General features: G+C 42.8%; 1 long non-coding RNA gene across 1 annotated transcript in view; it reads right to left on the bottom strand.

The window, feature by feature from the left end:
- Positions 1 to 23,767, bottom strand: part of LOC310884449 — a 39,651-nt gene extending 15,884 nt beyond the window's left edge. Inside the window, exons 1-6 of the long non-coding RNA XR_014574223.1 lie at positions 22,676 to 23,767; positions 22,254 to 22,497; positions 20,203 to 20,314; positions 19,340 to 19,459; positions 18,184 to 19,088; positions 430 to 502 (exon numbers count right to left, since the gene is read on the bottom strand). This is a non-coding gene — a long non-coding RNA (uncharacterized lncRNA). The remainder of the gene's footprint in view (positions 1 to 429; positions 503 to 18,183; positions 19,089 to 19,339; positions 19,460 to 20,202; positions 20,315 to 22,253; positions 22,498 to 22,675) is intronic.
- Positions 23,768 to 27,139: the final 3,372 nt, after the last annotated feature.

Below are 27,139 nucleotides of genomic sequence, written 5' to 3'. Positions count from 1 at the left end.
TAAATATCTACATTATTTATTGTTTTCAAATGAAAAGTTTTCCTGCCAAAAGAACAAGTTCAGCATTTTCAGGAAACAAGGTATTTTTCGAGTAAGCAACAGAAGCATGGCACTCCTTGAGAATTATGTCAAGACATAGCATACTGCACCATAGTTGATTAATCCCATCATGTCAACCTAACACGTAAGGGTAGAGCATTTACAGTAGCATCTCCAAATTGTCTGTGAACGTAAGATCCCATTCTGCTGAGAACAGTTACACTTCATATATTTTATATCAGTGTGTAGCTAATCATATCAACAGATCAGGCAGAGCAATCAAAAGCATCTAGAACAAGCAGTTTGAGCAGATCTGGGATTTAAACTTGGTCATTATGTAGTCCAGTGCTATATTAAACTCTAAATTCATGTTTTTGTAGCTTATGATACCTGTTCATGCAGAAGGTGGTCACTGCAGGTATCTCCCCTCTAGCTTAGCAGAGGCGTAAAGCAGTCTTTGGACCTAAGGAAAGAAAATGTTAAAATAAGAGATGTAGCTTGCTATGCTCGGAGCATCAAAGGGTCCCTTACTGGGTTAGGGAAAGTAACCGGCCTTGTGAGAGTAAATTTTGTTTCTGATGGAAACCCTTGCACAACCAGTCCTGCATGCTAAATAATTAACACCAAACACATTTACAAATTGAATTTTTCTGCTGTCTCCATGCATTTCACTGAGCCAGGCTGAGGAACCTCACTGAGCTGTTAAACATCGTAGCCTCCCTCTGCAGCTGACCTGACAGCTTGCACCGTGACAAGCAGAGAATCGTCTTGCACCCGAGTAATTACTTCTATTAATTTCCAAAGACTTGTTCCCCCTTTTAGTGACAATACTTCAAAAGGGACTTTCATTATTAGTTCAAGAATTCAATTAATATATAAACAAAATTAAAACAGCTGGATACCAGTGTGTATCAGGGCTGGGATCTTCGTTACCAGTGTTTTGGGATAAAACCACAAGTGATGCTCTTAACCAAGCTGTCCAGTTTTCCTCCACCAACACAAGTGGAAACTGCTCACTGCTGGCTCTGCTCCCTTAGCTAGAGCAGTCCTTGCAGGAGGCACAGGGACATGGGAAACATAGCAGCAGAAATTGTCTCTCCGTCTTCTAACCAGGAATAGTTCCAGGTGGTCAAAGGCTTATAATTTGCTATTGACTTAGGAATGGATTCCTAATAATCTCCTTCTGTGGAAGATGCAGGAAAAAAAAAATAAATAAAAGAGAACGATGTGCAGAGGAGCCTGGGAAAGATGTTTTATTGCTCAGAAAGAGGCAAAGCAGGTCTTCACCACTATTTTTAACTCCAAGGACCTGCTCTCCTTCCCAGCTCCAAGTCTGGAAGCTTCAGCCAAGAAACAGATCCCAGACCACCTTCAGAGCCCTTACACTGGATGTCTAAAACATCAGGGCAACAGCTGGAGACTTTACGTGTACTTGTCAGTAATGCTGAGAATAAAAACATTGGCAGGAACAATAATCTGTGAATGGAAGGAGGGTAACAATTTTCCCGTATCTTTGCAGCCAGTTCTAAGTTCTCTCTATAACAACGTTCTTTAAAGCAAAGTGAAATTATCTTCCACTACAAAATACATTTTCTAATATCAGAATAAAAGAAGCATGAGTGGAAGCTGACGCAACAGCCGTTCACTTTGCTTTGAAGTATCCATTAGCCACATACCTGCAGAACATGCAAGTGTCACATAGGACATGGCAGGTGAAAAAAATAATCCAAGCTGCAGGCCAAGAGGTTGGGTGCATGGACAAATACAAAGCATTCCAGCTTGTCTACGTAAATGCTCCTACTACCTTTTGGAAATAGAAAAATCACTTTAAAACTATTAGCTATATAGCAGTTTTTAAAAAATCACTTTAAAACTGTTAGCTATATAGCAGTTTTTAAAAAATTATTAGTTTGCCTTCATCCGTGAACGTTCACAGAAGAGATTGTTAGTTCAGCCTTTCTTCTACCTAACCCGTGCGGATGTCTGAGAGCAACCCCATTCTGCTAAAAGCTCGCAGAGAGACGAAGTTGCTTCCGCACAACCTGGCACAGGTTGATGTGAGTGGAAACACAGCCAGATCCTGCTGGGCATTTCCAGCTGATGTGAGTCAAAACAGCCTTCACGTTGCAACTTTCCTTCCCCAGCCCTTGCACTCAGATGTACAAAAATAACCAAATGCCCCTCCGTCCCCGGTTCCCCTGAGACAAGGCTCCCCGTACCACGTGCCACTTGCTTTTCCTCCAACACTCCTCTGTTGTCACAGGGTTGTTTATGGCCGTGTGTTGTTTTTGAAGGGACAAAGAAGCACACTTTAGGCTGGATTAGATTTTCATGTGCTTTCAGTTTTGTTTTCTTGTCTGCCAATCTTGTGCTGAAGATACTGCTTAGAGGCGAGTAGAATTATTGGGTTAAAAGTAGTAGTTATTAGCTATTTCTACGTTTTTTTACATACCCCTCGCTGGAGTGAGGGTCAGACAGAAGTGCCACCGCTCCCTAAAAGCCTGTCAGTTTAGCAGCTGACATACAGCCTGACTCCCCGACTCCTGCCACCAGGGCAGACAACTTCATGCAGGGCATTCAGTCCAGAGGGAGCCACCATACGCACATCATACACCCTTCCTCAAGCCTGGCCCAAAATTTGGCGAGTCCACAGCTGTCAGGTATTAAAGACCACAGAAAATGTCAAGTCACTGCAAGCGTCTCTGGTTTCTATAGAATACTGCTGAATGGGAAATGCTCAAGTGGTCCTGGGAAGTTATCACAGTACAGGGGAGACCTAACGAGCCCCAACGGCACCACGTAATTGGAACATGAAAATTTGTTCCTAACCTGAAATTTGATAATCAGTTTAACCTTGAATACGACTAGATACACAGCACTTGAAAGATTTTAACATCACTCACAGCAGGAGCCCTTGTGAGGCATTTAGGGTGGATCTATGCGCACTTACCCAGCCAGCAGATACCCAGCACACACAATTCGATCTCTGAAGGCTGCCGATAAGGTTTCCCTGCAACAAACTACCAGAGGCACGGGCTGAGCCAGCTTTCAAGTCCCTACAAAGCCTCCCACTGGCCTCGTTCTTTATAGAGGTCAGACAGGTTCCTTGAGACTTTAGCATGGGATTTTTCTAAATGCATCTAACGGGAACACATATTTCATAGAAGAATTCACTCAATGCTCACGTTCTTCAACGCACTAAGCCTCACAAACACCCAGTGGCACAGGGCCCAGGGCATAACTGTAGCTCCACCGGATTGCAGAGGGAGTAAGGCACCTCAGTAAATTAGGATAACTGGGTTTTAGAGACTGGGTACTACCACACAGGAAGGTTGTGGCAGAGCAGGACTTCTCAGCGGCCTCGGTGAATGACTACCCTTGGAAACCTTCTTCCATAAATCCTTCAAAAATATCCCTGAAGAGCCTATGGTGAGGAGTTTTCCTGGAGGAGAGTACTGTCAGCTGGGGTATAATTGTGGGAGTACTGCTGTGTCTCTAACATGTGCACTTCGTCAGCACAGACACATAGGAGGAGACTAAAACCAACAGCCAGAAATAAGAACGTGGAAACAATTTCCTCCTCACTGCTCACTCTTGGGGGTTCTCGTTCAGATCTATTTTGACATGATTGCTTTGGGGTTTAATGCTAATAAGGTTGAATTTAATTGCAGTCTTGCTATTCCCTCTGAAATCATAAGGTTTACATGTAAATAATTTGAAGGGAATCATTTTTTCACTGCACTTTCCCATAAAGGAAACCAATGAGGGGAGAAACAGCCATATATTGGTGTTGATAATATGACCCTCCAGAGAGGTATTCACTGCATACCAGACGGCACCAGGCCAGATTGCATCCTCGGTAGCATTAATTTACGTGCAGGGTTGCCAAGGACTGGATTTGGGAAGCCCTCCAGCTAATGAAGAGATTCCCTGTGGTCACTTCTAAGTGGTACACAGTGATTTTTTTTTCCTTTCTCTTTCCCTGTTTTGAGGAGGTTGGGGTTGTGCTATGTACGCTGCCAGTTCCCGTTCATTTATCTTTTTACCATCTGCTTCTGGTAACTTCTGTGGGCGAGACACTTTGGATTTTTATTGTCCATATTTAATGTGACTACCTGGGAGGCTCTTCCTCTATTTCCCCCCCTCCTTTTTTTTTTTTTAAACAGTCCTGAGCAAGCAATATTGGAAAAAAGAGATGAAAAATGATCCTGTTATTCACAAGCTGCCTTGAACTTGGACTTAGCATCTCTTACTTAACAGAATCTTCATCAACACATCCTGATACACTAGCAAAAAGTTATTAACTCTTTGCATAGAGTCCATGGAACTGTTCATATCTTTGTACCGGCTGGAAAAAGAGGCCCCAGCAAAGCAGCAGGCCAGGACCAGTAAGAGGCGTCAAGGGTGAACCCTTTGGGGAGTAAAAAAAGTAAAATAAATATATGAAAAGCTTCCTCCTATATGTAATCTTATTGCCATGGAGTTAATATAGCCATCTGAGTGTCTGGTCTTCAGCTGGCAGACCATGCACCGGGCTGCTCCCACCTGCTCAGAGTGCAGGAGTGCTCCAAGAGGTGCCCCTCAGGTTCAGATTTGGTGGGACTGAGAGAGATCTGAGGGTCGCTTCAGTGTTACAAGTTCTGGAGAGGCTGCTAGTTGTGCCACAACTTCATCCTTCAACAAAAAAAACGTGCAGATAGCCAGTGGAGCTGTTACGTTAAAAATAAAATTAAAAATAAAATAAATAAAATAAAATAAAATAAAATAAAATAAAATAAAATAAAATAAAATAAAATAAAATAAAATAAAATAAAATAAAATAAAATAAAATAAAAGGGACAAAGTCATAGCTAGATGTCCTGGTTGAAAACAGCCTACAGAGAAATTCAACTTTGGCTTACCTTCACTTGGAATCTACAAGCGTGCTCTCACCCCACTGAAGATAAATAGAAACCTTGCCATTGTAAAGCCTTGCTCTGAAAACTAAATCTATAAAATGATGCTGGTAGAACAGCAGATTTCTCATGATATTTTGTTTTAATAAGCTTCGCATACTTAATGACATGACATAATAAAGGGACTGCTTCCACCTGCTCCTCAAACTACGTGAACCTCTCACATAATGCAGAAAAGTAAAAAGTCAAGTTTACTGCCCATTATGGATTTTTTTAAACTGAATTCTGCTTTCAGTGAAAAGCTACTTATCAAACCCAATTGCAGGCTGTCAAGTTGTGTGCATTTAGGTCCAAAAAGCACAGCTAGTATTGCAGGGGGGTTAATCCATTTGTGGGAAGTCACAGGGAGGATGTAACTAGCCTTCATAGTGACGATGATACCTTGTCCTCAATAGCTACAAGTGCTCCAGACTCCCAAATTCCTCACCACTGCCCAGCAATGTTTATCTTCACCTTAAGTACGGACACTGATGCAGTTTTGGTATAAAGAGAATAGCACAACTTTCGCAGAAAGCAAATTCATCATCTTCCTCAGGAGACTCTAAGTGTGATAAATGGCATTCAGTTAGGCGGGTAGAGAAAGGGCAGGAGTCTGTACTGACAGCAAGAGAACAGAGATAATTCCTACCTCGGACAGGGAATAAGAGAATAGTACAAGGGGACACAGTGGTTGTCTTTTTCCGTTCTAAAGGCAAAGAGTGGGCAGCTGCCTTTGCCTTCTACTGAGAAGCAGGGGGAAAAGGTCAGTGAGGAGAAGCTGTCCGGCAGATAGCAGGTCCAGACCCTGCACTGAATTTTGTGTTGCCAATGGTTAGTAGTAGATCGCTGCATCTTAACAGGAGAAGTGAATTAGTGAAATTAGTGTCCTCTTTTGCTGTACAAGAAAACACAGGGGCTAGCAAGTGTGATGCTTAAAGGCATAACACAAAGAATTAGAGAATACGGGCTGCGGGAGCTAATCGGGTTTTTTGCTAAAATGTGTATGCAACTAAATAACATTCCAAGTGATATAAATATATCTGTCTCAATTCACTCCACTCTGCCGGGAAAGCTCAGCAGCATTTACAGCTTCACGAGGGCTTTCTTCTGCACGCCACTGAACTTCAATACTCGGCTGTTTTATGCCTGGCAGCTTCATGAGAAGGACGTTCTGCTGACAGATATCGATCGTGTTAGGGGCTTTCCCAGCACAGCTGTCCATGCTGTTAAGCTCCTGGGATTGCTTCTGAGCTGACTGTAGGGCTTTGGTTTTAAGCAGACCATTATGAGCTGACTGTGTGGGTCTCCAACTTCTAAAATCCCTTGAATTCTCTGGTTTGTGTGATGAGACAAAAAACACTACATCATAACGGGCTTCGAAGAGTCCTAGTTAGGACTCTTACCAGGTGAAGGTCAATGCGCGTTAAGTAACACCAGGTGCAAATGTCAAAGTGCTACGTTAGCCTTTGCACAAAGGCCTATTCCACCTCAGTCCCCACGCAGCACAATTGGATTCACCGCTCCAATGCACTTTGTAACTGGGGTCTGACAAACAGCTGCTGAGAGCCACAAGCTACAACACTTCACTTCAGCCCCCTTTTAAGCCCCTGCTTGCAAGCAGGGGGCAAAGCAAGGTTAAAGCACCTCTCACAAGTGCCTCCCAGGCACAGCTGCCACGTGCCCATCCTTTCAGCGACTTGCCCCACAGAGCTGCCTCCTGCTTTGGCCTCTGCAGGGCACGTGCTGGGGCTGTCCAGGAGCGGGGATCCTTTACAGCAGCAGAGAAGAAGGGGGGAAGCAGGGTGCTGCCGCTCAGACGGCACACAAGCACTAATCCCTTCTCCTTTGCAGAAAACTTTGCCGTTTCCTCAAGGCTGAAGGCATTTTGAGTTAATAGGTAACTTCTCCGTGTTCCTTTAGGATTTTTTTTTTCCAAGGGATGGTTGTTTCTGGGTTCTAGAACATTGATTACTGATTTCTTTCTTTTATGGTGACTCTGAGAGGACACAGGCAGAGCTGCATCCCCAGCACACCCCTCTCCATCACACTTGTGCATCCTCTGGCACACCTAGGTTTACAGCAAAGTACAAACCATCTCTGACACAGAGCTCTAGCACTGCATACCACGTATCATTCAGGGCCAGCAAGCTTCTAGCCATGAGGAGTGAAGTTCAAACATCTTGTATTAATCATATTGGGGCAGAATGGCAGCTTTTGCTCCCTTTCCATACTCTCCGTCCTAACAGAGCACACCTCAATGTGACTGTCCCTGCAGGAGCTGGGGAAAGGAGCAGAGGCCAGGAATTCTCCAGGGGAGGTTTGCTCTAGTTCAAATTGAGCTGACCTGGCTTTCCTGACAGGAAAAAGCTGTCAGGGTGCCTTTGTGATTTATGAGCCGGGGCGATTTTATAACATGAAAAATAAAAGCCCCTCAGATCAATAACAAATGGAGGTACAAAACATTGAGATGGATCCGTGTTCTTCAGACTAACAACGCATCTGGTTGAAAGAAACATCACTCCTAAGTTTTGTGTTTTGTTTTTTGTTGTTGTTGTTTTGTTTTCGCAACTCTATCTAGTTATTTTGGGCAATGCAGTCCCTGACCTTAAGTATCTGCATAAATGTCATTCACACAGAAATGGCTGTTCTGATTCACTTTGCACACTCATCTGTGCTTCTCCAAGGCAGAAATAGGATGCAAGGGAAGATGAAGAATGACTCAGGCTCTATCTACCCTGTAGGTTTCCAACTGGGAAAATAAGATAAAGGGTCTGGAGTGGTTAGGAAGGCATCTTGTAGCACGGTTCCCATGCAGTTTTACATTCTGATCAATGGCTAGGTGAAGGCAAAAGCAAATCCTGCAGAAGACAGGCAAAAATGTCATGGATTTGACCAGTTTCTGACACAGGAGGTAATATAACCAGGGACTTTTTACCAGTTTTGAACACTGAGAAGTCTCAGAACATCCTTGATAGAAGTATTTGCTCCCCAAGCTCATGCTTGATATTTCTGTCATAGGGCCCAATTCTCCTCTCCAGTAACCCAGCACAACTGCACCAAGAGCAGCTTCAGCCCTCTGTATTTAATAGCAGACTGTTCTGCCCCTCATGCCCTGCCCCAAGAGCAATAAATGGCATTTTTGTTAAGCGTCTGTTATGACTTCACTCTCACAGCTACAGCTTTATGAAACCACAATTTATCTGTTTTTCCAACCTTTCCAATAGAGGGGCATATTCACCCAATGCTTTCTACCATTCTGTTTAACCACAGTTTTTGAGGGTCTGGTGAAACCAGGTTATTTGGTGTTGACAGATGTAAAAGAGAGCTTCCTATTGTAATCAGAGGAGTACCCATCTATACCGTGAGATACAGATACAGCTTTGCTAAGTAAGAGCTAGGATTTTGAGATTTCTCCACATTTCTGGAGTTCAAATTCATTTTGTGAAATCCCCTGAGTATGACAGAAGAACAAAGTTCATAATATTCCTTTCTGTGTTAGTGCTTAAGATAAGGAAATGCAGCAGGACTTGGTCATTTTGCTTTTCAGTGCTCAAAGGGAAACAATTTGCTGAGTGAGAATAGGAAAGCTTTTTATAGCCTGTTTTCAGGGAAGAATAAAAATGCAAGGAAAAAAATCAAGTGAGTTAGAGGGATGAATACTTTTACGTATTATTATTTTTTTAAATGAAAAACTGTAGAACAGACAAAAGCCTAGAGCCTAGAAAAAAAACAAAAAAAACTGTCCTCCCATGAGTGAAGCATGGGGCTGTGACTTACGGCTTGCGGTCCACACATCCAATCCCTTTGGCTGGGCACCACGTTGCACTTGTGCAGCCCACACATTTCCACCCATATTCAGACCAAGGACACTGTTAGACCTGCACCAGGATGCGACTGACACCCTGCACGAACAAAACCTCCCCCCAGGTCTCCACATGAGCAGGCACATAGTGGTGCAGGTTGCCCAGCTCCAGAAGACACGAAGAACAAAGTGCATTTTGAAGATATCATACTCTCGGCTGGCCTGGAAAGGTGTTTTATTTCTTTGCACTATTGGCCCTAAACGTCATGAGAGCCACAGCCTGCATTAGGTAAACAAAGGTGCCTGGTGCTCATCAGTACTGACTCGAGGTGGCTTTTGGTAGAGATTGAGATGAAAGCTCCCAATCAGCTATAATTTCTGCTGCCCAGTTGAGTCCTTTTCTGAGCACAAGTCTGAGCTGTGAGGCTAATTTCTGAAGCCACAGAGAGAAATTTATTCAGGGTCTGTTAGCCATCATAGCAGCAGGAAAGACATTACCTTGGAATGGCTCAGAGAAAATAGCCTGGATTTACAACACAACTGAACAAATTGGAAAATTAAGTAGCCTCAGGTGTTGCCTGCATAAGCTCCTTAAAACAGAAAACAAGATCAAGTAAAAACCAAACAGGAATGTCTCCAGGAAGGTTTCTCATTTTCCTAGAGATTTAATATTTAATATTGTAGATCCTATGCAAGTCTACTGTAATCTTGTATATATAACTTCTCTTCCAAATACATATTGGCCCACTACACATGGATAGAAATAAATGCATTTATGCCGATAATATTGTACAAAAAAGAGCAAGCTACATTCCTGTATGTGAGCAATTCTTTACCAAAATGTGTCCTGTTGTCTGTGGCTTTTTGAAATACTACAATCTAAATCTAGAACAGAGAAACACGTTCGTGTGAGTGGATCGAAGCCCTGCACTGTCATGGTAACACGATGCTCAACGCTCGTAGAGGGCTGAAAACTCAGTGAAGTGAGAAGGATGTGGGGGGAGTACTTCCACAAGCTTTACAGTGGTAGTCAAAATCAAAAAACAAGGGAAGAATATCAAATGCAATTTCCAGTACACAACGCTGTACACATTACATGGTTGAACAAATAGCAAAATACTCTCAAGAGCTCTTTACCCTTCCTGTAGCGCAATCCGCATCCTTGAACAAAGTTCAGATGTAACCCCCCTGCATATGCCTGCAGGGGAGAGAGCAGCTGGGAGGCAAACCCTTTACCCTGCACAGGATACCTCTGTTGTAACACCTTTTGCAAGGCAGCACGACAGGGAGCCGCTGCTGGACACGGAGTCTGTAAAGGTAGGGGACGCCTGCAGGTGTTGATTTTTTGCACCATGCAGAACTCACTTGTAACTCCTAAACTAGCACAGGCTGTGTCCAAATCTGCACTAGCAAAAGAGCCAGCATTGCTTACCTCCAGCTGCAGCAAAGGACAGGGTAATCCAGCCACAGCGCCAGCCCTGCTCCACCTCGGGGGCAGAGAAATGGGTGCCTTTTCTCTCAGGCTGGACATGCTGACACAAATCTGCAAGTCTCTGCGCGTAACATCCCCAATGGCACCTTTAACAATTATTTACAGGGCAAAGGAGGAAAAGGATTCCACATGTTTATCTTTTGTAAAGTGTAATTGTTTTGTCCATTTGGGGGAAAAAGTGAAACAACACAGCCACACTTACTCTCCTCACCTTTCACGGATCTCAGTCACAGAACTGCACTACACCAAAGCTCGAAGGATTTTAGAACTAGTCCTAAGGTGTTAGTGCTGCTTACATCTAAACCGCAAGGAAAAAAAAAAAAAAGAAAAAAAACACACACACACAGAGAACTCCAAGACAACAGCAAAAATCTCCACAAAAATTGAAGACCACAGTACCAGGACAGGGCTTGATAGCACCCCCATCCTCCCCCCATCTCTGGGTTTCCACAGAGAAGTTCTATAAATGGGCAAGTTTTTACTGTTCCTATTCCATTTTGATTTGCATACAAACCATTACAAACAAAAACAAGCTATTTACATACATAACATATGAAATTCCTCCACTGCATCTTCATGACCTTGACTGCTACCTGCCCTGCTTCTCGTAGATGATTTGAATTTGTTAGCCGTATTTTTCATGCTCCAACTACTTTGCCTTGCCTAATCCTAAAGTATCTTATTTTCATTAAGGCATTTGGAGTCCCAACATATAATTGACATATGCTTTTGAGACAGATTTACCCAAGGCAAAACTGAAAATTCTGATTTGCACATCAAGTAGTATCTCATCTGCAGCACCAGGTACAGAAAATTAAATACAGAAGAGTTTTCTTTTCCAAGGCTCTGTTCCAAAACTTACTGCACTCACTGCTCCAGTTTGGAGTTGTGTGCTAGGGAGCAAGCAAAGCCTAGACAGTTACAGTCTTGAAATAGGATCAGTCCTATTAAGAATAAATGAAAGTACATCTGAGATGGGCATCTTTAGCCTAACAGAGTAGCAGTGCCTCTGCATATTACTAATAAAACAAGTCATTGAAAGAATATTGGTTTGTAATATGGTTGTATTTATAAAAAATACTTACTGCAAATACTGCTAAAATGTGTTGATCCCTTAAAGACAATTACTGACTTTATAATTACAATTCAGATTGGTAATGTGTTTATCCTTCTGGGAAATACTCAAGAACAGAAATCAAATTGAAGATTTTAGTTTTACTGTACATCCTTTCTGCTTTGAATTTGAAGAATTTCAGTTCAAAAAAAAATAATGGGGTGCTTCAGCATGAAATCCTGTTATGCCTCTAACATTATAGCCCAGTAGAAAAGTGTCTCCCAATGGACAGCACAGTTAGAGTGACCATCTCAAAGCCGAAAGGCAGCCTGCTTTGGCATGAAATAAAATGCTACATCATCTAACTTACCTAGTGAAGTCAACATGGAAAAAAAAAACAAAAAACGGCATTAAGGAAAAGCAGATAACTACAGGCAAAAATAAATTCCCCATGAGATAACCAGAGCAGCGTCAAGACAAACCTGCCAGTGTTAGCCTCTACATTGGAACAAAATTCATCTGTTTGGCAGGATTGCTGAGCAAGGGTTGCCTCTGCTTCTGAAACGGAAATATTTTGGTGTAAATACTGGCCTTTCATTTGAATCCTGTCACTTGCACCTGTCCTTACCCTTCATAAGCTGCTGTACTGAGTGTGCAGGAAGACTGCCCACATCTGTCACTAAGGCATAAGAGTCTCTTGGAAAAATCAGCTTGGGAGGGGTTACAGGATAGACTATTCCCATGCCATCCTGCATGGATCCGTACTGATGTAAATACCTGGTATACACGTGTGGCCACATTCATTTAAAATGAGATAAACACAATCGTAATTGATGGATGCATGGCAGAAGACTGACAGCCAGGTGCACCAAAGTTAAGAGCAACAGTCAGACAAAAAGGGGAAAGCACAACTCAGAAATCCCTTCATCACACCACAACAGTTTTACTCGCATCTCATTCTAATGCTTTACTGGAAATCACAAATTCCTTGTCACAAGGAGAAGAGAGGCCTCGGTGAGGACTTGGATGATTGCTTGTTAGACATGGCTCGCCATACAGTAATGCTCAGTTAATACCAGTCTGAAACGCTCCTGACGTGTCATTAGATTTAAAGGTGTGGTCTTATTAGGAGGCCAGAAGGACTAAGTTGCAAATAAATACAACAGGAGGGAGTCACCTTCTGCAGTAAAAAAATAAAATAAAAATCAAATACCAATTCTAGACATAACACAAGTATCTCACTTTCTCAGTATTGCTCATGATGGCAAAGTGTTTACACACGACAGAAGAGAAGCAGCTGGAAGGGAATGACTTGGCTGCTCACTTTACAAGACTTTACAAGTTAGGCCAGTGGTACAAAAGGAGGTGACTTCGCTGTCTTACCAAAAGCTGGCTGCAGTCAGGCTTCCTGAGCAAGGAATTACCAGTGAGAGTCCTTGCTGGGGTCAATGGGATGCCTTTGATAACCACGCAGTGAAGGCACATCTGCTGCTACTGCCCTGCAGGCTATTGCCCACTGCAGCCGCCTCAGTCTTGTAACCTTTGTGGGGCTACAGCAGTAGGAAACACAGCACCAACTCAGCTCGGCATGCTTACGAAAATACTTATTGCTCTGTGTTCTTTCATCCTTTGGATCCTGAAGTGCTTTGGCACATAAGCATTGCAACTCATCCTATGCGCAGCCAAGCCACAGATCTTTGTTTCCTGGCCAGTGTCACACACGAGCTGGAGACTTTGTGTCTAGCTTTGTCCTTCGGTTCCCTGTCACACCTCAGATACCCTGCTCTTGCTCAAATGCTCGATACACATGACAAGGAAAGAAAGCTGCTGAAACATTTCACCTGGAAGCATCGAGGATATCCAGATGTTAAACCTTTTTTTCACAGGAAGGAGCAGCACATCACCAAAGAGGGCACCTCCCACAGGAGTGCTGGTAAGCAAATTTGGGTAAATCAGCCCCAAATGTATCCCACCAGGGGGAACAAGGCACCTTTCTGACAGAAGCTCTCAAAAATGTGAGAGCTTTTCCCAATGGTCTCTCTCCATGAGACTTTACCCTGGATCCCAGGGCAATTCCTGTTAGGAGAGCACTGAAACCTTGCAAAATCACTGAGAAAGCAGACCAGGAACTCCTTGAGCCACAGCTTTCAAATGTTTGAAACAACCTGGGACAGAATGAAATCAAACATTCACCATGCCTTGGAAGAACACACAGAGTCACTTTAAGACACTAATAGCACAGCCTGTCATTAAAGTGATTACTTAATTCTTCTACTACTGTCTGGAAAGCAAATCCTTCAGCAATGACAGACCTCAGCTTTGGGGGTTAGCAGTCAGGACTTTAATTCTGCTGTTTCCTCACCCAGACTTTACCTGCCTGCTCCACATATCACATCAAGGTTCATCCCAGAACTCACTGCACTTTTAATCACCATTTTAAAATCTCCATGAATGGAAAACACTGCTTGAAGTGTCAGGGCTTTCTTTCCCCTCTCCTTCTCTAAATGAGCTGCTCTTCTCTTTCTTTAAGAGGTTTAGTTCTCACCAATGCCCAATTCTTACTGATTTGTTAAGTCTAATTAGTCAGTATTCAAATGTGCCATGCATTAATTTGGACATTTTTCAAATCCCACACAGATTTCATATGAAAAAGGACTATTTGAATTTTAAACACAGTCTGTTCCGCCAATTTTGGCGTATTAAGCAAGCTCGCAAGCCATTAAAGCCGTAAAATGCCCGTTGACCTAACAACCTGCGATGGTAGGGAATGAACAAAGCTATTTATTAACCGATGCTCAGGAGCAGAAGCTACATGCGTGGTCTGGTTCTGAATGCTTTGATTTTCTTCAGGATGTGTGAGCTTCAGATGCTGGTCTGTGCACGCAACTGTTGGCCATCCCAACAGGGAGCAGAGCACTAACAACCAGCTGCCCGCATGTCCCCGGCACCGGAAAGCTCTCCAGCCTTCCCAGGCTGCAGCCACACAATGCAAATCACCCTGCCTGCTTTGCCTTTTTTAAGTGGTAATTAATTCATTTTAGCTAATAGGCTTTAAATACATCTTTAATGATCTAGGTAGCTCCTGGAGATTACTCCTTAGCACCGTTTTCAGAGCAAGAACGTAACTTTTATATTTCTGCGCCAATTTCTGCTGCAGAAAATGCACAGGGCCATCAGAGCTCAGAGTAAGCAGCAAAAGCCCAAGACAACCACCTCGAGCCCAAGACACGCCACCCTTTCCCTGCCCACCACTCCTCTCACTGATGCCAACTGCAGCGAAGTTGACCAAGGTTTTGCCTCCCCCGAGATCTCTACACGGAGTTCGGGGCTAAAATTCTCCTTTTTGTGTTGAAGGAGCAGTGACGAAGGGCAGCCCTTCGAGGCCCACCCATTGCCCCTGGCACATCAAACTGGACAAATAACCTTGTCTAGACTAGGAGCGTATACGGTGGCAGCCAGGCTGCTGTGCTGGGCACAGACAGAGACGAGTGCATTTTAACACCCGCATTAAAGCCTGCTGTACCTCTGCTGGTGCATTTTTAGCAACCCAGCGCAGACACTACCTCTAGACCCAGTCTAGACAAGGCCACTGAGACTCTTTGGAATCTGGGCCGAGTACTTAGCATCCGTTTCCCAGAATTGCAATAGCTTTATTTTAATTCAGCATGCTAACGCCTCCAAAACACAGCAACCTGCGCCATAAACTTCTCAGGGTTCATAAGAGGGTTTGCCCAACTCCCCTGGCAACACTTCCTCCACTGAACAAGTGCAAAAATTACAGGAGAAAAGCAAATCCAAGCTGATGGCAACAAGCCAGGGGAAGAATGATCAGAAAAATTATTTGAGGTGTAAAAATGCAGGGCTACTAGGATGTTGGTAAATAGCAAGCCCTATATTTCCACCACTGAAGCTTCCATAAGGCAGCAATATTCATAAAGGTGATGGAATCCTCAAATTATGCAATGGTAAATGAAAGGGAAACTGTCTCAGCTCTGCTTGTCTCTCAGAATAAAGCTAAGAGAAACCTCAGAGAAGTAGGATTGTTGTGGATGCCACAGTCTTTAGGCCTTACTTGCTAGTTTCCAGAATTGAACCTGGGACCAAACAGAAAAGGGGGCTTGATGTCTGCAAAATGTTTCACAACACTGCCCTGCCAACAAGATCAGTCCATATCAGCATGACCAAAACCTGTTAACTTCTTTAGGTCCAATGGACCCAGAGATGAGCAAGAGATTTCTTAATTACTTCAGTGGAACTGCACGTGCATGTGAGAGTTTTCAGGGCAGGGATGTGCAGAAATGGATTTGCTTTGGGGTAAACAAGCAAACAAGTTTTTCCAAGTGCACAGGAAAAAATAAAGGTCAGCTTTTGACCAGAGAGCATATCTCTAACCTAAAATTAAGTATTTTACCTTGTCTTTGTAATATGTAACACTTAAAGAGTTAAGATTAATATTTTTTCAATTCCAAATCTTCCATCTCTACAGTAGGAAAACTTTGACTTGTACTTAAGTTATTAGAGCAAAATGCTTTGGCATTTTAAAAATGCTGTCCTTTTTACTTTTATCATTTTTAGCTGAAATTATTCGCAAACTGCTTCACCCTTCCTTCAGTAAATCTAAAGGACAGCGTTGCTGTCAGGCATTTAATGCTGAGCACAACGATGCTGCTTCTTTTTGGAACTGTCCCCTGGGATTAAGGCACGTCGTGGTATGGACACATCATTGATAAACATGTCTGATAATTTTTAAGCTACCAAGTATGCAAAAGCGAGTTTGGACCCTCTTCGCTCCCAGGGTGAGTGAACGGGAAAGGGACCAGCCCTTGGCAGGGCACCCCTGTGCACTGGGGGCAGCAGCTGTAAGGAGCTGCTTCACCACTTGCTGTGCCAGCTGACACCTCGTTAGCGAGGGTCTGATTTACACCTGCTCTGCTGCTTCTCTTCGTGAGCTCCTGGTCACTGCTGTGCCAAATTACCTGTGGCCAAGGGGCAGCTCTCCAGGATAATCATCGCAAGGCAGATCTTCAGAAATAGTGATTTTTTTCCTCCTTCACTCTCTGCATATTAATTATACATTTAGAAATGCTGATATAAGGAGAAGAGAAACCCTTCCCCTTCAGAGCAGTCACAGCAGGCGCCTTCTATGGTCCCCCTACAAGAAGAATTGGCTTTATGCTTTGCTAAATGACTGAGCAGCAGTGCACCAGGCAAGTGATCTCCAGGCAAGTGATCTGTTGAGATACAAGCACCACCGTCCACAGGTTTAGGCCCTCCACGTCTCAGACACTCGCAAGCTCTCATCCTGCTCTCAGTGCCGCAGAGGATCCACCTCTCGGTGCTTTCCCCACCCCATAGACTGCAGGAACCTACCAGACATTCACGGACAGGTGAATTTGCCAGGCACCCACTGGGATTAATCAGTGCCAAGATGAGGCTAGAGCTCAGATATCTAAATTCCTTTCCCAGTGTTCACCAAAACCTTGGCAAGCAAGAATTGCCAAAGCTTCAGTTCTGAACCAAACTGATCATAAAAGGTGAAGTCAGAGAAAAACTAAGCCAAAGAAATTAAAGAGGCACAAAAGCTGTTCCGCCTCACTGCCAGGTGAGGCCAGATGTGTAAGAAAAGGTGCTTCGCTGTCTGAATGGAAAAGATGAAGCAATGGAGTATGCTTTGAAATGAAAGATCAAACTTTTATTGCCCTTGCCATTTATAGGTCAAAATCATCAAAATTCCCTAAAGCAAAAAGGAAAGAAAGATGCATCCATACTACTAGAAAATGAAAAACGAGGATAAAGAAGTAAAAATAGAGATGGTCAGGCCTTTGATACTCAGGAGAGAAAGGCTTTTTTCAGGGATTTAATTTAAAACTGTGTGAGGAGGGCACTTGGAGAGAAGACGGATGGCTGTCATTAGCATGAATAAGCTCGTCTGACACATTTCGTCTGCAACAGGAAAGGCAGAAACCTTGCCAGACTGTTGTGGCTAAAATACTTGCCAGAATAATGGTGAAACTAAGTCAGTGAAAAAATGCTCAGTTTTAAAAGTCTACTTACCACACTGCTATTAATGATGTGACCCCAACACTACTTTTTTTTTTTTTTTTTACTGTTTCTCAGTAGGAATTCTTTTTGCCTGATTTACAGAGGAAATAAGGCGCATGCAATTGCAATCCATGCACCTGTACAGGTCTGTGCCCTCTGCTGCCAGTGATTACTCAGATCCCCACCAAAAGGTTAGCAACATCACCCTAGTAATGCACGAGTCTGACTTGGGATAATGAAAGTACAAATAGTACCTGAAAAGTAGAATGCCTTAAGGAATGCCACTCCAAATTGTATTTACCAACACTGAAATACACATTCCTACCTCTGGTTTGGGAGACACCTTAATTAGGTTTGGGGCATGCGTGGGTCTGCCAGTTCGGAACATGCAAGTACCTACAGAGCAGCAACGGGCAGTTTGTGGGATGGGTTTCTTCGCGGGGGAGAAAGCAGGAAAGACACAGTAAAGGAGCGGGTTGCTTGTTTTCTCCGCACATTTAAATAGCAGTTAAATGCTGTAAGCTTGCTCAGTCAGCATTTGGTACCAGTTATAGAAAGGTTTTCTCTCTGTTGGTGCAGCATCACCAGCACTGCTGCAGAACTGTTCACTGACATGCCTGAGTTTGCAGAGACAGAACGGACACCGCTGTTGGCAGCAGGACTGTTTAAAACTAAATTTCATCACAAGAATTAAGGCTTGAGGAAGGTAAAAACCCTAATCCATCAACAATAGAAAACAGTTTAAAAGTAGGCACTTCTATTTCTGCTGCAACTGGAGTGACAAAAAACCAGCAAATGCGCGAAGCAGCTTTCCACTCACCGTATTCTTTTATCCAGTAAATGAGATGACGGGCATCTATGTCTCCGATGCATTTTGCTCCTAGATTCGTACTGCTGAGCAGACAAAAACATGACTAGTTTTGGGTGCATGCCTGACCAGATAAATAAGACTTCCCCGCACTTTCCCTGACCTCTTCAATTTGGTTCTGCTGAATACCTGTGCCAGCCGCTGCCGGTGCCAGCATGCTGCCAGGTACTCGAAGGACTTTGCTCTCTCAGGGCGTTCGCTTCCCTCTCCCATGCTGGAAGGAGCTTTATTTCACAATCTTAGCACAGGCGCCCATTTGTCTAGCAATGCAGACTGATCTAGCACCGTATCCCGTCCGTGACAACACCTCATCCCATTGCCAGAACACACCCCTAAGCCCCTCAGGTGTTATAATGATGAAACACTAAACTTCACATTCTTGGCTATTGAACACTTGAAGCAGATACCATATCACACCCAAATGATGTATTTAACTTGTACCACACCACATCTTTCCCGTGTTAGCAAGGCAAGATGTATGACAGAGGCACAGAGCAGAGGTTTGTTTGCTGGCTGGCAGTGCGGATACCAAGAGAGTTTACATCAGTGTGGTGCAGTCCTGGCAGCACAGCTTCTGCTGCAGAGGAGAGGGCAGAGGCAGGCTCTGATAAGCACGTCAGGAGGAAACAGAAGGTATTTTCACCTTTTTTCTTTAAATGTTCTTGAAGATTTAAATACTCAGTACTCTGGAGAAGCAGTGAGCAGGCCTGACTGTTCATTAGTCAGCAGGCAGCCCTCCAAAGCACATTGGTACATCCCGAGCTTTCAGCCTTCTTCCTGCTGGGCTGTCTGCTTCGTTTATATTTTGTTCTGTTCCTGTCAGGAGAGCGGTCTGTCTGACTCCTTCCAAAAGCAACCTGCACACAACGAGCACAGGAGCTTGGTAAATGCCTCAGGCCAACAGCATGGAACACAAAGTATAAGCTGCTGGTGAGCAAGAAGCATCCAAAGAGAGGAGGTCGGCTAGAGAAGTGTCCTGACATTCAGTATCTCAATCTCACACACCACACACCCCCACGTTCACAAGCACAGACTCACAGGAAGGCAGAAGTTCAGCAGTTTTGGGCTGTTCCAGCACACTGCAAGTCAGAGATCCAAGACACTTGACCTTAGACTCAATGATCCTTGCAGGTCCCTTCCAGCTCAGGATGTTCTACGAGTCCAGGTTCAGCACGAGGCTGTATCGCTTAGCCCAGTTCTTCCACGAAGCTGAAGCCAATCATCACTGCTAGCAAGAGAAATCAACAGCAACCTTAGGTTGTTAAAACTTCTGAAGGTCTCCGGTTTTCCAGAGGTGATAGGGAAAAATAGGTTATTCCTGAAACCCATCAGAGGGATTACAATTAGAGATCCTTTAAAGGTCATTTTCCAGAGAGCTCAGTGTTGCATATGCCACACTATTGGGCACACCTGGCACATACTTGGGGTAATGGAAAAGACATCATAACACTGAGGTCAAATATTTTATTTTTAACCTTTTTTTTTTTTTTTTTTTTTTTAAGTGACTGAGATGTTTTCCAGAAAACAGCATTTAAAGCTGATGTCAACCAATGGGATTGCCTGGACTTGTCAGTAGGCAGTAATTTAACTCAGTTCTCTTTCATGTGATCTCATGCTCCTGGTGAGCAAAAACCTTTATTTAAAGGAGCACTGCAATTAGTTTGATCCTGCAGCAGCACAACTGATTTACTGTGTAAAGAAGTTGCTGCAGAGCAAACAAGGCAAAGAAAAGGAAGCTGTACTGCGATCTTTCAGAGATTTTACGATTACAAAGTTAAATCAAGAGTTAATCTAATTCTTATTTGATCTGTTTATCAATAAAAGCTTATGTAGGACATGGAACAGCTTCTTCACCTTTCAACCAAAATCTGGAACAGACATTTTATTTTTGCTCTTTCAAAAAGAAAAAAAAAAAAAATCAATCTGACATTAAAGGAAGACTGCAAAAGTAACTTAATTCACTGCTCTTACCCTTTCGCTGGTGGTATCCCAAGGCACCACCTTACATTAGATATCTTTCACTGCCAGGTACACTTCCATAAACAAGACTTCACCCTGATGGGGTTCACTGCAGGGATTATCGCTACAAACACAAAGGAGATGAGCAGCAGCGTGGTGACAGTTTGTAACAGAGTCTAATGGCTTTACACACCCTACCTGTCAGCAAAAACTCTACTACCCGTATTCACTGCCTGATAATGGCAAAGGTTTTTAGTCTTTTTATTTAAATCCACACAATTTTCTAAAAAAAAAAAAAGTCACTTTTCAGCATTTACCTGGAATAAATTTTAGGGGAACTTTGGGTTTACTGCAACTAGCAATAAGTGAAGATTAAAGATAGTAAGGGAGAGATAAATAGGAAAGGATAGGTCTAGCAAATAGTATAGTGGCCTCCTCATTGGCATGAAATGATTTTTCCATTCAGTAGACTGAGCAATGTGTAGAATATTCATGTAGTGTTTGCAATAGAATCAGAAGTGGATTCCATTTCTGGTTATTTTATCTGGAGAGGACCATACATAAACCAAAAGACTATAACCGAAGTCCTTCCCACTAAAGCAGCATATCAGACCTCTTTGCAAACTCTAGGCAGGTGTAATGCCTCTGAATGGGAAGCGTTACCTTTTCTCCAGCAGGTGAGAAAACAAGACAAACTCACTAGCTTGTCTTAAAAATCCATAAATCCTGGATTCTAGTACAATTCCCCAGCCAGCAGCGTCTCCTTCCCTCCTGTTGATAAATGATAGCGCATACAGAGCAGCCTGGATCAGCTGGCAGAGGGCAACTGGGGAAAAGCTAGCTTCACATCCTCTTTCAAGATGAAGTACAAAATAGAGCGATCTCCAGTTACCTACTGTTCATTATTAGAGAAAGAAGAATCTCACTGTGTAAGCTATCATGCTAAGACATACAAAACTAGATCAGCTGTCATACCACAGCCTTTTTGTCTTACTTTCTTCAGCCTCCTCTGCTAGTTAATCTCAATCTAGTCAGCAGAAAGCAGTACATATACCAGCCACTTTATTGTGTTCCAGGAAGGAAAAGTACATCCGAAGTGCTTGCATAGCTTCTCCAGCCTCCTCCTGCAGCTGCACAGCTGTCCCAGACCTTGATGGAGCTAGGAAATGTCCCGGTGTCACTGTTCATTACCTGGCCTTCAGAACCCTGCTGCCACTAATAGGCAAAAGCATTTGGGAATGGGCGCACTTCATAGCAGAATAATATGCTCAGAACAATTCCCTGGTAAATCACATGAAAACAAAAATCACATGACAAGAGACCTCACAAACACCACAACCAGCCCTTAATTTAATGTACCGAGGGGCGGACGCAGAGTGAAACGGCGGCTATATTGTCTGTAGCGTGTGCTGCCTTCAGTTGTGTCGTCTCATTTAGACAGTGTCACTTACAGCACAAGTTAAACAAGCCATTACAGAAGGCAGGGTTGTCAGACAAACGAGGATCCCAGGCAATATCCTAATTCTTGAACACAACCTATTGACAATGAGCTACATATGACAGAAAAGCTCCCTGGCAGATGGGAAACTGGCAGGCTGTTTTGATAGCTGTAGTCGAAGGAAGATTTCCACGGAAAATTATGACAGCTCTATAACAGCATTGACAAACTAAATACGCAACCTGTAAACATAATTAAAGGGACTAGAAGGATTGGTTATCAAGGGAAAAATAAAAGGATTCGAAAGGTATACAGGGAAAATATTTAGGCTAACACACAGGAGTTGTATGACAACATTAAAATATGAGAATGATAAATATCAGGAAAAAATACATTTATGGTGAAATCCACAAGGCTGTTTACTGAAGCTGCAGATACACTTAACTCGGGTAATTAAAGCTATAAGCAGACATGGCATTTAAGAAAAAAAGTATAGGAAATAATCTGGCTTTAGCAAAGAATAAGTGCTCCAAGATAATGCTAACACCCAAGTCTTACAAAGGACACGCAGCAGACCAGAGACCCAATATGCACACACACACAGCTGCTCTCTCTTCACACTTACTTGGAGTTCACATTTGTAGGTCTCTCCGTTCAGCACTGATAGCAGCATTTCTCCTGATATTAGGGCTTGGGTACCCAGAGCCAACGTTTAGCTTTGTCTGCAAGGAATACATACCCAAACCACAGTGCGTGCCAGCATGGGAAAGAAGCAGGGAGCAGCCTTCTCTGTGGCTCAGATAACCTACAGCTCAGGTTTCTTTGGGACAGAATGAGCAGCTCAGCACAGCAGGCACTCGCACAGGGCTCTGCAAAGACAAAGATGGTGACAAGGTGGATTTGGATAGCCCATCTACCTGCAAGGCAGACATGACACACAAGACTGTTCCACATTTTATCTTCAGAATTTGTCTTCAAGATTATATAGTCATGGGTCAACTCACTCAAAACATAGTTAACAAAATAAAATTAAAAAAAAACCCTTACCATCATTCTTAAGATTCCCTTTTATTGTCAGCAGCCTAGCTGTAGCTAAACAGATACATTTCCTGAAGGATGCTTGCTTTTAGTTCCCTCACAGGACTAATCCTTATTCCACAACACTTCTTGTACTTCCTCTCTCTCATACAGGTAGCTACAGACTTGAAGCTATATGACTTTTCATTTCATTATACATACACAAATTTATCTTAACACTTCAGTTTTATTCGTACATATAAAACAGTCTTGAGCATCCCAACACGTACCCATTACTGGATGCTCTGGTTAGCAATATCCTGAGCAAGATAAAAACCAGAACTGCTTCTCAGACCTAACAGCTGTTGTTACATTAAAGTATTTATCATTCACTTTTTTTTTTTTTTTTAACATTACTGAAAATGCACAAAGAGAAAAGAGCTAAGAGGCCTTGTACGAGCTCTTATAAGATTTCAAGGACTACTTGTACTTAGGACAAGACTGAATTAAGCTGGTAGCGGTCTAATTTAAAAATGAGTGAGAACATACGGTTGCTATTAAAGGTGTAATCAGCATAATTGAAGTCACAGTATTTTCACCTGTAATATTCTGGGGACTTGTAAACTAGAAAAAAAAGTGCCAGAGCACCTGTACCTTTATAAAACATTAGCAAAGTTAGTATTTGACAAGATTGTTTGTTTTATAGTATTTTAATATAGGAGTGATGCAAGTGCAACACAAACTGATCAATAAAGTTATACTAAATATAGGCAAAGTACATAGCTCAAGATGTAGTTTGTCAGTATGTAAAATATGTAGTTTATGGATTTAAAATATACTTCTAGTTTCATCAGTTTTCCTGCAAAGACATTGATGCTGGATACTCATTCCTGCTACTCTTTTATTAAGTCAAAGAGATTGTGATTCTGAAATCGTTAGGGTGTGGATGTTAGAAGTTTAACATCCCTCTTCTGGTTTCCACTGTACATGCATAATGTAGCATTATTAATTTTCATGAAAACTTTTGGAGGTGAAATGTAATTAAATGACATATTTAACAGCAGCCTCTAGCAGCACTTTGAACCACTGCTTTAAGGAGTAGCACTGTAATAAATGAACTGCCGCCCCGGAGTGTGTCTCTCTGTAGGAGCTGCTTGGAGACCTACAAAATTTGGAGTTCCCACTCCAGCGGTGCTGGGCCAGCAGTTCCCCCAGGACTGTGTCACACAGGTGAGTGGTTCCTGCCCTGGAGAGAGAGAGAGAGAGAGGGACAGGCAGACAGGCAGGAGCTCACACACTGATCTTAAAATAACGCCACCCTTAGCTGTAAGGGAGCGTGTAGCTATTTCACCCCCCTATAGCCAGTATACTGTCTTTTCTTTAAAAGCAGGTGGATAGATTTTTCCTTTGCCTCTTACCAGTGCAAGTCTTTTCACCACAGACCATACCAAGGCTGTTACTTTTTAAATCAGTGTGTTCAGTGAATGCCCTCTGCCGGGGCTGGCACGTCTCCCTGGCTGCATGATTGTTTATTCTTGACAGGCTGGGGCACACTCCAGCCACCGATGGAAATGAATCTTCATTCGCATTTCATCTTCCCACTTAACTAATTCCCTTTCTACTCCAAGTCACTATATATATATATTTTTAAAGTAATCAAACACATATATGTTCTCCTTGTATCCTTTAATTTGTTTCATCTCGCAGTATAGAAAATGGGCTTGTTGCCACTGAAGCTTTACAAAAACACTTCTAAAGCTGGTTTTGACTAGGTTAGGTTTTTTAAAAGCAGGAGCTGTGTCTGGCCACAGACACTTTTCTGTGTTCCCTACGCCCCTCCTGCTGTTACAAGAAGACAGATGGCCCTTCTGAGCACCGTATCAGACTCAAGTAAGAGCATGCTTCTCTCAAGCTCCAACAGTTTGGAAGCCACACTCAAGACTCAGTTCTCGCCCCTGCCCCAAATTAATATGAGAGTGACCAGATTTTCCAACCTACTCTGCACAGTGTGTCCATCCTGTAGGACCGCAGGCCAAAAGTATAACAGTCTCAGCTGAAGATACAAAGCTTTCTGGAAAACCTAGCATTTGTTTAAGTAGAACATGTGAAAAATCTATTCCTGCTTGTGGACCACTGGCTCTACAATCTGTACTGCCATTCAGTCCTTTTGAAAGCAAGAAGAGACTTAAAGGAAAAGGTAAATCTGATTTTAGAATGGGAAACGGACTTTTGGAGTCATCTTAAAGGTCACTTACTGCTGGTGAAAGGAACCCAGCAATTTACAGGGACCTCAAACTCTTCTCAGGTCCAAGCACCAGCTGCATTTTTTGTCCTTCTTTCTCTAGTCACTCCCTATGTATTTATATAGAACCTCCTAGGGATTGTGCAGCGCTTTCCAGTGGTTAAATCTGTATACTTCTGATGTGTCAGATTCATTTCAGGTGAGATCTTGCACCATGTCCAACCAGACCATGACAATATAAAGCAATTCAATATTAGTCTCAAACTTCATCACTGCTGTGTATCAGCATTTCTTGCAGATACTAACAAAAAATCTTGCTTCCACCAACATTTTGACAGCATCTTCAATCACCAGGGAGACACAGGAGTAATTTTATCAGATTAGACCAGTGAAAAAACAGTATCTGGCCTCCATTTGGGACGAGCTTGAGTTACTTCAGGAAAAAAAAATGCAAGAAACATTGTATAGGGATAAAACTACTCTTAATTTTGTAATAAAACAGTTCTCTCAGAAAGTTCAAAGTAACAGTCATTTTTTTCATGGATTGTTTTCTTGTAGCCCACCAAAAAGCTTTGGAAATATTTCTTTCAAGCTGGAGAAGAGGAAGGTCAAGGGGGACCTTATCAATGCCCACAAACACCTGAAGGAAGGGTGCAACAAAGACGATGCCAGGTGCTTTTCAGTGGTGCTCAGTGCCAGGACAAGAGGCAAAGGGCACAAACTGGAGCACAGGAGGTTCCCTCTGCACACCGGGAAGCACTTGTGTGCTGTGCAGGTGACAAACCACTAGAACAGGCTGCCCAGAGAGGTGGTGGAATTTCCCTTCTTGGAGATCTGCAAAAGCCACCTGGATATGAAACAAGTGTTTCACAAGCAGGTTGTGCAAGGACAAAAATTTTAAACAGCTTTGATTTTAACGTCATAGCCTTCCTGGGATTTCATGCTCCTGTCATGATTCTTTGCTCTTCTACTACGGCTGAAGTCTGTAAATCACATCATCTTTGTTGTGATTGAGCAGCAAAGTTTTAGAGAACCCTTTTGTACCAGGCAGCACACGAGTGCAGCCCTTTCACTTTCTTTTATGTGTCCCCTTTTCAGAGCAAGTGGTCACAAACATCCAGGAACCACGTCTTCTGGGTAATATTGGCATTTGTGTGATACACACAGATTTGACGCTTGCTGTGTCTTGGGTGAAGGAGTTCAAATTCATCTCACTGCTCCAAGTCTAACTATCCTCTTATAACTGTATTTTGTGTACCTAAGTGCTAAGCTCCAGACTGCAACACTTTATGTAGACATAAGATTACGATGCCACCAGTAACAGATACATATTAAACACCCTGATTTTACAAACAGACCTAAATTGTATGCGAACTGACTGCTGCTTCACTTGCCATTAATAACAAAACCACCATTTTATAAAACAGGAGCATCTCAGACATCATACTTCCTAAAAGACGAACACAGCCCAGGGTTATTACAAGGTGTGAAGTAAAACAGTGTTTGGATAGCAATTATAACATTTTTCACTGTTACATATAAATATCAGGAATGCAAATTACTTTGATCTAAGGAAGATGCAATGCAATGCAATATTCCAGGTGCAGTTTAGCAGAAATTTATTTCTTGAAAAGCTTCATTAGCCTGAGTCGTTTCACATCACAGTAGCTTCAGGCACTTGGGTTTAGCATATGTTCATTTTCTTCCACTCTTACTTTCCTTCCTTATCTGTCAGAACCTTCCTGAATGCTTTTTCTACACATCATCATTAGCTTCCATCACCACCTGCTGCATGCTACACCATTAAGAGATGCTGACTCAGAAGGCACTTCATCTGGCACTAGAGATGCCCTCTCATAGGAAGGATGAAAGCAGGATTCTTTTTCTTTACAGAAAATTCATTTTTTCTAAAATTTAACTTTGCATACTAAATTCCCTCTCACATCCTTCACAACATAAGATCAAGTTAACTACAAATGGTAAAACTTCCCCAGCCCCTAGTTACAAAGATCGCTATTCTCAAGAGACAGAGACCATCAAGTCTTTGTCCTGGAATTCCTGTGTGGAAGCCAGTAACTTTCTACTTACCTAGAGTACATCTTTTTATCAGACATTTGGCAGCCTCTTTTCTCCTTTCCATGGATCCCTACTTTCTGCCTCTAATCTTATCATCTCTCCTCCATCTTCAGCTTTCTTTTTGTTACAGTCCTGGCTTTGTGTGTTGTTTCCTGCCTTTAAGTTACGGAACTGAG

Source organism: Anser anser (assembly GCF_964211835.1).
Source record: "Anser anser genome assembly, chromosome: 20".
NCBI lineage: Eukaryota > Metazoa > Chordata > Aves > Anseriformes > Anatidae > Anser > Anser anser.
Note: the sequence above shows the minus strand (reverse complement) of the source record. Positions and strands in the feature narration are given on the sequence as shown.